General features: G+C 40.1%; 1 long non-coding RNA gene across 2 annotated transcripts in view; it reads left to right on the forward strand.

Moving 5' to 3' along the window:
- Positions 1–863: 863 nt before the first annotated feature.
- Positions 864–11,981, forward strand: part of LOC138153524 (uncharacterized) — a 484,393-nt gene continuing 473,275 nt past the window's right edge. For both annotated transcript variants that reach the window (XR_011166404.1, XR_011166403.1), the window contains exon 1: positions 864–1,034. This is a non-coding gene — a long non-coding RNA (uncharacterized lncRNA). The remainder of the gene's footprint in view (positions 1,035–11,981) is intronic.

The raw sequence follows: 11,981 nt of genomic DNA on the forward strand, positions 1-11,981 counted from the left end.
TCACATAGATTTGGTAAGTCCAGTACCAGAGAGAAAAGTATAACAGCGTAGTAGAAAGAGAGCTAGGCTCAGATAAGAAGAGACATAAGTTGTAATTTTGTTTAGAACCCATTCTAACAATATGTTCACAAACAAATCACTTCTCTCAGTCTCAGTTTATTAATTTGTTCACTAGGCTTAATAATAACTAGGGTACCTAGTACCCTCATGTGTCTGATATAGAGATCAAATGAGATAATTTATATAACATGTTCTGCAAATATTAAAGCATTATATATACCTCAGTTGAAGAAGGCCATTTATTCACAGGATACAGTGTCTAAGAAAGGAGACAGTAATAAAACCTGTGCCTTCAGATGTCTAATAAACATGCATGAGGTATAAATAGATAAATGGAAATGTAAGTAAGGAGATAAAGTTGACATCATAAACATCATTGAGATTAGATAGAATGGGACTTGGGCCTGGAACTTGGCTCTGGAAGGGGATATCTTATTTTAAAGGAATGTAATATAAAGAGAAGCCCAAGTATCATTGTATATTAAGAATTTATCCTCATGTAAGGGAGCATAAAACTGGAGGTAAAGACATGATGGAGAACATTTGGGTGAGGATCAACAAAGAAAGAAAAAATATTTTTCTAAGGGCATTACTACATACCACCTGGAAAGGTGGAGGAATTAGATGAGGAGTCTGGGAAACAAATCACAAACCTGTCACAGATCCATGGCATTGTCATCCTGGGACATTTCAACTAAGCAGACATCTGCTGGTTTTCTCTCTCTCTCTCTCTCTCTCTCTCTCTCTCTCTCTCTCTCTCTCTGCCAAAAGCAGAGCAGCTGATATGTTTGTGATTTGTCTTAATGATGATTTCATCCTTCAAAAGACAAATGAAAGAATATGGAGAATTGCTATGCTGGATCTGATTTTGAACAAGGAAAAGGAAAGGCAATGCAGTACAGTGGAAAGGAAGAAAGGATCTGGAGTGAGAAGAACTAGGTTTGAATCTTGGCTCACAATATATGTGACCATAGGTAAGTCACTTTACCTTTCTGGGCCTCAGTGTCCTCATCTGTAAAATGAAGGGGCTGGAGAAGATGACTTCTGAGTTCACTTCCAGCTCTGAATTTACCATAGGAATCTCATGGGCAAATGATTATTCCATCATAAAGTCTGATAGAGAAGGAGAGAATCTGGGTGTAGTTTGAAATGCAGTTTAAACTTGGGGAGAACAGATCTAAAATGATTCAGAATAAGCTCAAATAGGATTTGATGGGCTAATGTCTTGCAGGGGAATTCTGCAGGGGAAGTCAGCATAAAAGGAATGGGAAGCATTTAAAATGAAATTTGAGAGAATGAAACCAAAAATAATTCTGAGAAAAGGGGGCACTGCCTAAAGAGAACAATGTGGATACACAGAAAACACCTCGGTCAACTCAGATTTTGAAACAGATATCTATAGAAGATGGAAGCAAGAGCAAGTAACTGAGTATGAATACAAAAGAGTAGCATGGTTTCATAAGAATTTTGTCACAAGCACTAAAGCCCAGAATAACTAAGACTGGGCATGCATGCTAAGGACAAGAAAGAAGGACATTCATGCTAAGGAAAGGGAAGGAGAGATAGATCAAGGAAGAGATGGGTAGACGGTAGGATGATAAAGGTAGGGAGGCTGAATCACTCGGTTTTCATTTGTTTACTTGTTTCCTCTCCCCACCCCAAAGAATCATTATGCATTTGGGAAGGATAGGTTAAAATAGTTACTATAGAATTAAGTCTGAAATAAATAAGGAAATTGGTAGTTTTAAGTTCAAATCACGATACCTGAATAAACTATCTCAGAATTCTAAATGAAGTGGAAGCTGTAATTGTTAAGCCACTCTCAGTAACCTTTGAAAACAACTGAAGAACATGAAGTGATCTATAGGATTGGAGAAGACTCTCTCTCTCTGTCTCTCTCTGTCTCTGTCTCTCTGTCTCTCTCTGTCTCTGTCTCTGTCTCTCTCTCTTGGGAAGAGAATAACATCTTCAAATGATCAATCAGCATGCTTGACTTCTATTTCTGACAAAATTCTAGAACACATTTAATAGGGGAATAATTTCTCATTGCTTAATAAAGGAAGCAATAGTTTTTAAAATATATTATGCTTCCATCAAGAAGAGATCAGGCCAGACTAATTTCTTTCTTTCTTTTTTTATTTTTAAAAAGCAATTGGGGTTAAGTAACTTGCTCAAGATTACAGGGCCAGTTATTTCTGGGTGTGGTGCTAAGTATCTGAGCCCAGATTTGATCCCCAGGTCATCCCGACACTGGAGCCGGTGCTCTTACTCACTGAGCCACCTGGCTGCCCCTTAAAATATGTACTTCCTACTTGTTCCTTTTTTTTTAAGCAATTGGGGTTAAGTAACTTGCTCAAGGTTACACAGCCAGTTATTTTGTGTGGGTGCCAAGTATATGAGGCCGGAACCGATCCCAGGTCTCTCGATGCCGGGGCCGGCACTCTTACTCACTGCACCACTTGGCCACCCCCAGACTAATTTCAATCCCTTTTTTTTTGACAGGGTTACTAGACTGGTAGATTGTGGGAATAAAAAAGACATAGTATCCCAATATTAAAAAAAAAGAACTTTTGACAAAATTTCTCATTCTATAAGATTTCAACTCAGTCAAAAGGCTTCACCCAAGGACCTAGAAGGCCACACACAGCTTCAAGGCTGTAGGTTCCCAACCCCTGGGCTAGATCATAGTCCCCTTAGATGAATATGAACTTGATTGAATGGGTCAAGGTCAGGTTCGAGTTAAGTATACAATGGAGTGCCTCAGGAATCTGTCATTGACCTTGTGCTGTTCAAACCTTTTTTTTTTTATCAATAATTTGGATGAAGGCATAGATAGTATTGGTTTCAATTGCATTTATGACATGATAGCAACCAAACTGTATGGAAAAATCAAGGTGCCACAAAATAACAACTGTGCAAGACGATTAGCCAAAATGAATAAGATTGTTTTGAATAAAGATTATGTTGAAAACAATGAAAGTTTTAATTAGGATCAAAAATTCAATTTTACAAATATAGAATGGAGAAACAATTGTTTAAAAAAGTCTTCTGGAACAGATCTGGTTGTTTTTACCATAATTACAATGTCAGTGGGATGAGAGGGTAGCCAAAAAGCAAATTATCCAAATTAAGAGAAACAGAATGGGGACAAGAAAGGAAAAGATCGATCCTGGTCACACCAACCTGACTAGGTTCAGTTCTGAGCACCACTTTTTGTGATTCTATAATTTTCACGTCTTAGAATTTTTTTTCATTAATGCTTGAAACAAGGATAAAAGTAATAATAATAACAGCTAACATTTATGTAGGCACTTACTTTATGCTAGCACCCATGCTAAATGTTTTACAGTTGTCCAACCCTCACAACAATCCTGCCAGGTAGGACCTATATTCCCATTTTGAAGATGGGAAAACTGAGGCAAACAGTGATAAAGTGACTTACTGTAGTAGCAAGCACCCCAAGCGTCCTCAGGGTTTGCCGCCAATACAGGTTCTTGGATCTGCTTTGATAAAGAAAAGCAACTCAAAATGGGTTAACAAGCTTACTTTAATCAGTCAGACCATATATCGTTTACATTGTTCAGGGGAAAAGGTCAGCACCCCGAACTTCAAAGCATACAGGCAGAATTATCAAGACAGAAACAGATCAAGTAGACAGATTTCCAAACTGTCCAGCCATTACATCCATACCCAATCAACATCTGGGTTTTTCAAAGCCGGGGGACTCTCAACAACGGCTTCCCAGAATTCAGATCAAATCACAGAACACTTCTCAAAGTGAGTCCCAAAACAAAGCTACACATCAGGGCTTATATAGCCTTCTCCTGGCTCAAAGAATGTAACAACCTTATTGACTCACTGGCCAATCAAGAAGTATCTACTGAAAAACAAGCCTCCCTTCCCAGGCTTCAGGTGCATTTTAGCCTAGGGGCAGGGAAGATCTTCCAAATTTGCATTCCCATTACACTTACCCAGGGTCACACAGATAGTAAATATCCAAGATCAGATTTGAACTCAGATCTTCTTGACTCCAGGCCCATCATTCTATCTGCTGAACCACCTGGCTGGTTCCTCAAAACCTGACTCCCTACAATGGCACTGATTCTCCCTCAGGTATACTTCTCACATCATTGGGCAGAGAGGAAAAATAGATACGGAATGGTTTTCTATTTGGAAAAGAACCAATAGCCAATAGTCCAGAGCTGGTCTAGAGAGACTGGACTGAGAGTCCAGCTAAATAAAAGTAAATCAGCAAATACTATCCTTCTAGGCAATGAAAAGTGCTTGGAAGATGCACTAAGCAGGGTAGCATAGACCAAGATAATCTGGGAGACAGGTACAGCATGAGGGCACTGCTGCCTAGGTGTGGTAGAAGGGTGGTTCCAAACGGTATGAGACAGGTGTTAACAAAAGAGGAGAAGGAGTTAGAGATCAAAACAACTGACTGCATCCTAGTTTTTCCATGGGTCAGCTCCACAGCAGCTATAAGCCCTCCATTGAAACTGTCAAGGAGCTAAGCTCCTCTCCCTATGTGCTTTGCAGGGTATACCCAAGAAAAACAGCCCCTGGTTGTACACAGGTGACACCTGAGGAGCTGAGGGTGGGGTGATTAATACTAATATGTCTGTAGCACCCCTCCATCACACCATGATCTTTCCATTTTTCTCAGCTGCTGAGAAAATGCTTTTCATAGCTATGATGACACAGCCAGAAATATCACCTTTTGAAGACATCATAACTGTGAGATATGATGCTCTTTTGGCCGTTAGAGGGTTATTTGCCATAACCATTAAATACAGCCCTGTCACTCCCACTCACCTGAGCCATATTTCCTTCCTCAATAGATTATCCATAAATACAGGCCCAGGTACAAACAGAAATAATCAAAATTCATAGCTAAAGGACACGTGCCCAGCCAGATCCTGCCAGAGGGTAAGTTGTACCCTGGGGGAAGACTAAAATGCCCTTCACAGAGTAAACCAAGCCAAAGTCTCACTTGACAGAATTCCTATGTGTTTGGGCAACTCCTGCTTCTTTCCAAGTCATGAAAACAGATAAAAAGTACAGATCACTCTATCCTCCTCGACCTCAACCCACCTACATCTTGACAATAGAAGTATAAACCAAAGGACACCTGAGAGATGATTTATTGTCTTTCTAAATTTTATCACCAGCTTTTGCACCTTTAGCCCTGGATAGATACAATTTATGAAATCTATGCATATAAAACTCTCCTTTTATTTCACAAACATGGTAGCTTCTAAACATGAATTAATTCTTAACGCAAGGTCCTGGAATATCACTGCCCAGTCAGCAAATCACAATACTGCTTGGTTCTTCCTAGCATATAGAGTAAGAAAATACTTGTACACAATAATAGTAACTGAAAAGACCAAGAGGTGTTACTGATAGTACTTTGTTGGCAATGCCTACTCATTGATTTTCTTTGAATGCAGAGATAAGGCTTCTGGTCTGCCATTAATATTTCATAGAATGTTAGGATTTGTAAATGCCCTAGTCTAATCTCCTCTTTTTATAAAATGCAAAACTGAAGCTCAAGATAAATTAGGTGACTTGTCCAAGGTCTCACATCTTGTTAGGATTAGAGTATAGACTAGAGCTCAGGTTTTCTGTCTCCTAGGTCAGTGATCTTTCCAGCACATAGTGGGTTTATTTTATATTATTGCTCCCAATTGAACCATTCACACTCATTCCCCTGGTTCTGCTCTAGACCAAGTCCCTCCAAGAAGACCAAATGAACACGTAATCAGTATTCTGGGATCCAAATGAAATAATGGATGTAAAGCACTTTGAAAACCTCAAAGTGATATAAAAATGCCAGTTATCATCATTGTTATTGTTGTAGTATTATCATTTTTATTATCTCACAATCAATTGAGTGATGGCTTCATTCCTTTACCTATTGCACAACTGCTGAGTTCAAGCAATGTTTATAGAACAGTAAAAGGGTATGTTAGTAAAAATTTAATGATAGGGTTCAGTGGGGGGGCGGGAGAAGTGTGGACACACACTTTTAAGTTTGATCTACATTAACGTTTTCCTCATCACTTTCTTTTTTTTTTTTTTTAAGCAATCGGGGTTAAGCAACTTGCTCAAGGTTACACGGCCAGTTATTTCTGGGTGTGGTGCTGAGTGTCTGAGCCCGGATTTGATCCAGGTCATCCCGACACTGGAGCCGGTGCTCTTACTCGCTGAGCCACCTGGCTGCCCCTAAGCAATTGGGGTTAAGTAACTTGCTCAAGGTTACATGGCCAGGTGTTTCTGGGTGGGTGCTAAGTGTCTGAGCCCGGGATTCAATCTCCAGGTCAGTCTGACACTGGAGCCAGTGCTCTTACTCGCTGTGCTACCTGGCCGCCCCTCCCCATCACTTTCTTAAATCTAAATTCTCAACAAAACACCTAACAAAACACTCTCAACCCCTAACATGTGTCAATTTGCAAAGCCAGTTAGAGCTGGTTCCAGCACACCTCTAAGTAACTGAAGTTACAGGTGCTTTCTGTGGTCTGGGGACAGAGAAAAGTGAATTGTTTTCCCTCCCCCTCACTTCCTCAGTTTCAAACCCACAGCTTTGACTTTATTAGAATCCTAGAAACAGCTTTAGACTTTGTATTTACATTTGCTCAGTCACATATCATGCTGGGGGAAAGGAGAAGACTTTCTTTTGGCTGGTTTTAGGCAACTTCCCTTGCAAATCATATTCTAGGGGGCTTTCTGATAGGACTTTTAAAGGAGAAGGGTCAGGAAAGGTTTGATTTTGATCTGTCAATTACTTGTTTGTTTATTATTTGTTATTAATTGAAAGCAGGCAATCCCTAAGAGGGACAGGATGATTGAAAGCTTGTAATACAATATGCCCTCTCCCATACACAGTTGCCCTAGCCTTTCCCTTTAGATTTGATCTCAGGCACCTTTTTGTCTTCCCAGAGAAGTATTTATGATAGCAGTCACAGCCAGGTAGTCACATACAGTGTGGAAATGGAGTTTGCCAGGGACCTACTCCTGGCTTTTGCATGGGGCATATTGAGGTAGTTCTGAGATTTATCTCCTTACTTATGCCAAACCTTCCCTTACAAGAATTAGTCCACTAACTTTTAGATGTTGAGGGAAACAGAGTTTCAGCAGTGTGGTATGGTAGGTGGACTTTGTCTTTGTGATCCCTCAATATCGGCTTGCAGTTATGCAATGATACAAGGTTTGCAAAGCAGAACACATTTTCTCATTTTATCCTTGCAACAACCCTGGAAGGTAAGTACTATTAACTGCTTGTTACAGTTTAGGAAACTGAAGTTCAGCAAGATTAAGTAACTTCTCCATGGCCACACAGTTAGTATGAGAGGTGGGATTTGTGTCCTGGTTCCTGCTGACTCCAAGTTTAATTTTATGCTATATCGTGGGCCCTCTCTCTGTTGAACAGACACTTTCTGCTCTCAGATCTGAGTTTAACCCTGTTCACTAATTTTGTTTATTCCAATTCTCTGATTTCTGCTTTAGATTCTTCCTACACAACTCCCCACCCCACCCAATCCCACCCTCCTGCCCCAGCCTTACCTGTAGAAACAGGGAAGGTCTTGTGTGTGCCATGTATCGGTGTATACCATCTGAACTCCTCTCACTGCCTGGAAGTTTAATATTTGATTTACTACTTTTGCTCAGCAGACTCAGTCTGATTCCTCCTGACCACTCTGGTCTATTGGTTGTTGGCTTATTTCCACAAATGAAACTACTCCTTGTCCATTCCTCCTTTCTACCAAACAATATCACAAGTGTGACTTCATCATAGGATCAGGAATCAGTCACAGTATTTTTCAATAATGCTTCTAGTGCTGATGAAGACAATTCTAAAAGACCCTTAGAAATGATAGAATTATAGAATATGGGAATTGAAAGTGATGTTAGGATTATCTAATCTAATCTTCTCCTGTTGCCTGTTAAGAACAATCCATCTCCTTGGAAGTTACAGAAGGCATCTACAAATTAACCAACTGATCAGTAGTAACTTGCCCAGCATCTTACAACTAGTAACTAGTCACTAAGTGCAATTTAAACCAAGATCTTTCTGACTTTAAGACCAGTATTTTTTTTTTTACTACATCATCCTGTCATATTACAGATGAAGAACTTAGGGTGCACAGAGGTGAAGTGAACCCCTTATGGAGATGAAGGAAACCTTTGGTCATATAGACAATGGACTAGGGATGGGGAATGGAACCAGTGTAGTATAATGATAAATTTATTGGACTTGGGGTGAGAAAACCCGAGTGATTTTCTTGATCCATCACTATATCCCAGGCCCCTATTCACATTGCTGAAGTCTACCCTTTTTTCTACACAGTCTACTCAGATCCTCTCTGATATGCTCGATTATCTAATCCTTTCTCTATTTCAGTTATCAAAAAACTCAAGTGACACATCCATTCACTTTTAACCAAGACTCAAGTCTCCCAGGCAGAAGAATTAAGCCAGGATTCTATTGCAGGCTTCCAATCTCCTTTTGGTTATAATTGACACCTCTAAACCTAAAGATACCCACATCTAATAAAATTACATGAAATAGGTCAGGAAGCAAATAGTATCTGGTCTAGAATTGGAGCTTACTTCAGGTCTTATTTGCCTACTAGTGCTACTCTTGCTGGCCTGACTTCCTGTGACTTCCTGGAACCTGGAACTCTATCTATTGAAATGCATGGGGCAATTAACTAATGCAAATCCCAAATCTCTGATTGAAGCAGCTTTATAGCTAGACAGCAAACATTTGTTAAGTGCCACTGAGCTAAATGCTGGGGATGCAATGAAAGGCAAAAAAAAAAAAAAAATCCAGACTCAAAAAACTCACTATACAATGGGAAAGACAGCATGCAAACAACTATGCATAAACAAGATGTATGTAGGATACATTGGGGATAGTCTCAGTGGGAAGGCAGCAAGATTAAGGAAGGCTAGGAAAAACTTCTTGCAGAAGGTGGAATTTTAACTGAAATTTGAGGGAAGTCAAGGCAGCCAAGAGGAAGAAATGAGGACAGAGAGAGTTCTAGGCATGAGAGATAGCCAGTGAAAATGCTTGGAGCTGGGAGATGTCCTGTGGGAGGAATAACCAGGAGGCTAGAGTTATTGGGTTGCAGAATAAAGGAGTAAGGTAGAAGATGACTGGAAAATTAGGAAGGGTTGAAGTTATGAAAAACTCTAGAAGTCCAACAGAAGATCTTTTTTATGTTTGATTCTGGAGGTAATAGGGAACCATTGGAGTTTATTGAATGGTGATATCATAAGACCTGTGCTTAAGGAAAATCCCAGAAATGATCAGGGACTATAACAGTTTTGGGAGCAGGTTAATGAACTACTCTTCCTAAGTAGGGGTCATGAGATCATGGGAGGATTGACTTAGACTTTTAACAGACCTCAGAGGTCAACTAATCTAACTTCTTATTTTAAAGATGAGGAAGCTCTGGGAGGCTCTGGTGGGGAGGGGGAGTGACTTGCTTATGTTTTCACAGATATTTAATGATAGAGACAACCAGCTCCTATTTTTCATATCCAGCTTTCTTTCTAATATTCCATACTGCTTCTGTATGCTTAATAACCAACGACTGTCCAAGAAGTCAACTTATCACAGCTACAAGGCTAAGATGGTATGGTATATTGTGTCCTGTTATGGAGAGATTGAAGCCTTTGAAAATTTCTGAGTATCTCTAGGTAACTAGAAGGGATGCTAAGGCTCTGGCTTTTTTTAGCTGGTCATGGTTGAAGGGGCATTGGCTACTATGAGATGAAAACTGGACCTTGGCTAGGCTAATTAAAGTCCTGACTGAGAATGTGACTCTGAGATTCTCTCATTTCTACTGTCAGGGAAAAACTCTGTGGAAGAATACAATACTGACTCATTTACATGCTTAGTCTTTCCTTGCTGGTAGAGTCTTTTGTAGCTAGACTCCTGACAGATCTATTCTTCAGCTCTACAATGGACTTTAAGTAAAATCAACAGTAGTGTGTCCTATATGTGAAGTTCCCACAGTACTTAGCCTCTGTCTGGGTCATTATCTTGGGACAGGGGCTGGCACAAAAGTAAGCCCTTCCCAAAAGCTCTTGGATGGAATTTTATGATTTGCTTCTGTGTCAGGCCCAGCTTTCTGGCCCTGTAAAAACTCTTGGTATGTGCTTGGCCCTGTGGCCTGGGCTCACTTGGCACCACACCCTACCATAAGTTAAGCCAATTCATTCCTCCATCAGCACCTTTCATTGACTTGCTGGTCTTGGATCTCTGCCCTGCCCTCCACCCTGTATCACAGCCCTGGATGCTTACGAAACTTTGAGGTCCACCCACAACCCCATCTCACCCATGATTCACCATAATAATAAGGCTCTTCATTGAAAAGCAAGCTCCTTTTTCAAAGGAGCAGGGACTCCCTGGATGTATCCTTTGATGAGCATTTCCCCTGCTCACTAGGAAAGACAAGGGTTATTATGAACTTTGTGATCCTGATGAGTCTGTAGAGGATATTAAGTATCACTTAAAAGAGCTTCCAAGTTCCTACCACTACCCTGACAAGCAGTAGCACAGGCAGGGGTTCATTTCAATTCCATCACATTCAGTTCTTCCCGTTCTGTCCAGTTCCATTTAGTTCCAATGCATTCTGCTCCAGGTCATTCTGGTCTTCTTTTCTACGATTAATTATTGACTGTTTCCCATATGCCCAATGATGTGTTCACTTAGAAAAAGATGAGAGTTCACTTTTTCTGACCCCAGTTCCCTACAGTTTATCCCCAAGACTTTAACCACAAGATTGAATTTCTAAGAATCTTCCAGCATAACATTAGGCTTAGTCTGGTGTGACAACCCAAAAGGCTAATGTGACATATAACTGTTGAAACGAATAGTGTTCAGAATAAGGATGAATAGTGCTGTTATACTCCATGTTGATTGGACCACATCTGGAGAACTGTGTTCAGTTCTGTTTCATTTTAGGAAGGACATTGATAAGGTGGAAAATGACCTTCAATAAACTTCAAGATATTTCCATTTAAGGGCCTGTAGAAAGAACGGGCAGTTTTAGCCTGGAGAAAATAAGTTTTGGGGGGAGGGAGAAATTGTTTCTGTCTTCAAGTCTTTGAAGGTTTGTAGGTATGAGATGGATTAGATGTCTGTTGCTTGGCCCCTGAGGGTAGAATTAGGAGCAATAGGGGGAAATTTCGGAGAGACAGATTTAGGTTCAGATCTAGGTAAAAACATGCTAACAATTAACCAGAAGTGGAATAGGCTGCCCTCAGGATAGAATCTGGCATTGTCTGGATGATCACTTATGGTACAAATTGTAAAGAGAATTCTTTGTTTTGGTAAGGATTGAACTAGTTGGCCATTGAGATTGCATCTAACTCTGAGGTTCTGGGGTTTCTGAAGTCCCTTTCCAAGAACCCCTACTTAATTTTCTTTTCCTAGAGTACAAAAGAGAACAATGAGGTGATTGTGTTTACTTTTTCTTCCCTGAGTCAATGTATTAAAATAGGAGTGATAGCAACAATAGGTTTTATTTGTTTGTTTTTTATCCAGGCTGGCTAGTTAGAAATGCCAACGTGGCAATAACCAGGGAAGAACCAAAAAAAAAAAGAGGCATTCACCAAATGCAACAAGACATAATATTTTACTTTCCAATCCCATCCTCTCCCACACCCAAGCAGAAATGAATTAGCATTTTCTTTGGATTCAGTAGGTTCTGATATAGTCTAACTATTATTCTGACCTTTTGGGTATTGCATTAGAAAAAAAAATCATGCTGGGAGGGGAAGACCCTCAGGGTTACTGTTCCAAAGAGAAAGTTACCATTGACATTTACTCTAAGCCAAGAGGGCCCAAAATACAGTGGAGCTTGGACAGGGACCTATTGTGGTCCAATCTATGAGCTTCAGAG

This window comes from Petaurus breviceps, unplaced genomic scaffold (genome assembly GCF_028583685.1).
Source record: "Petaurus breviceps papuanus isolate PSGF00001 unplaced genomic scaffold, PetGlider_PUasm1.0 151, whole genome shotgun sequence".
Taxonomy (NCBI): domain Eukaryota; kingdom Metazoa; phylum Chordata; class Mammalia; order Diprotodontia; family Petauridae; genus Petaurus; species Petaurus breviceps.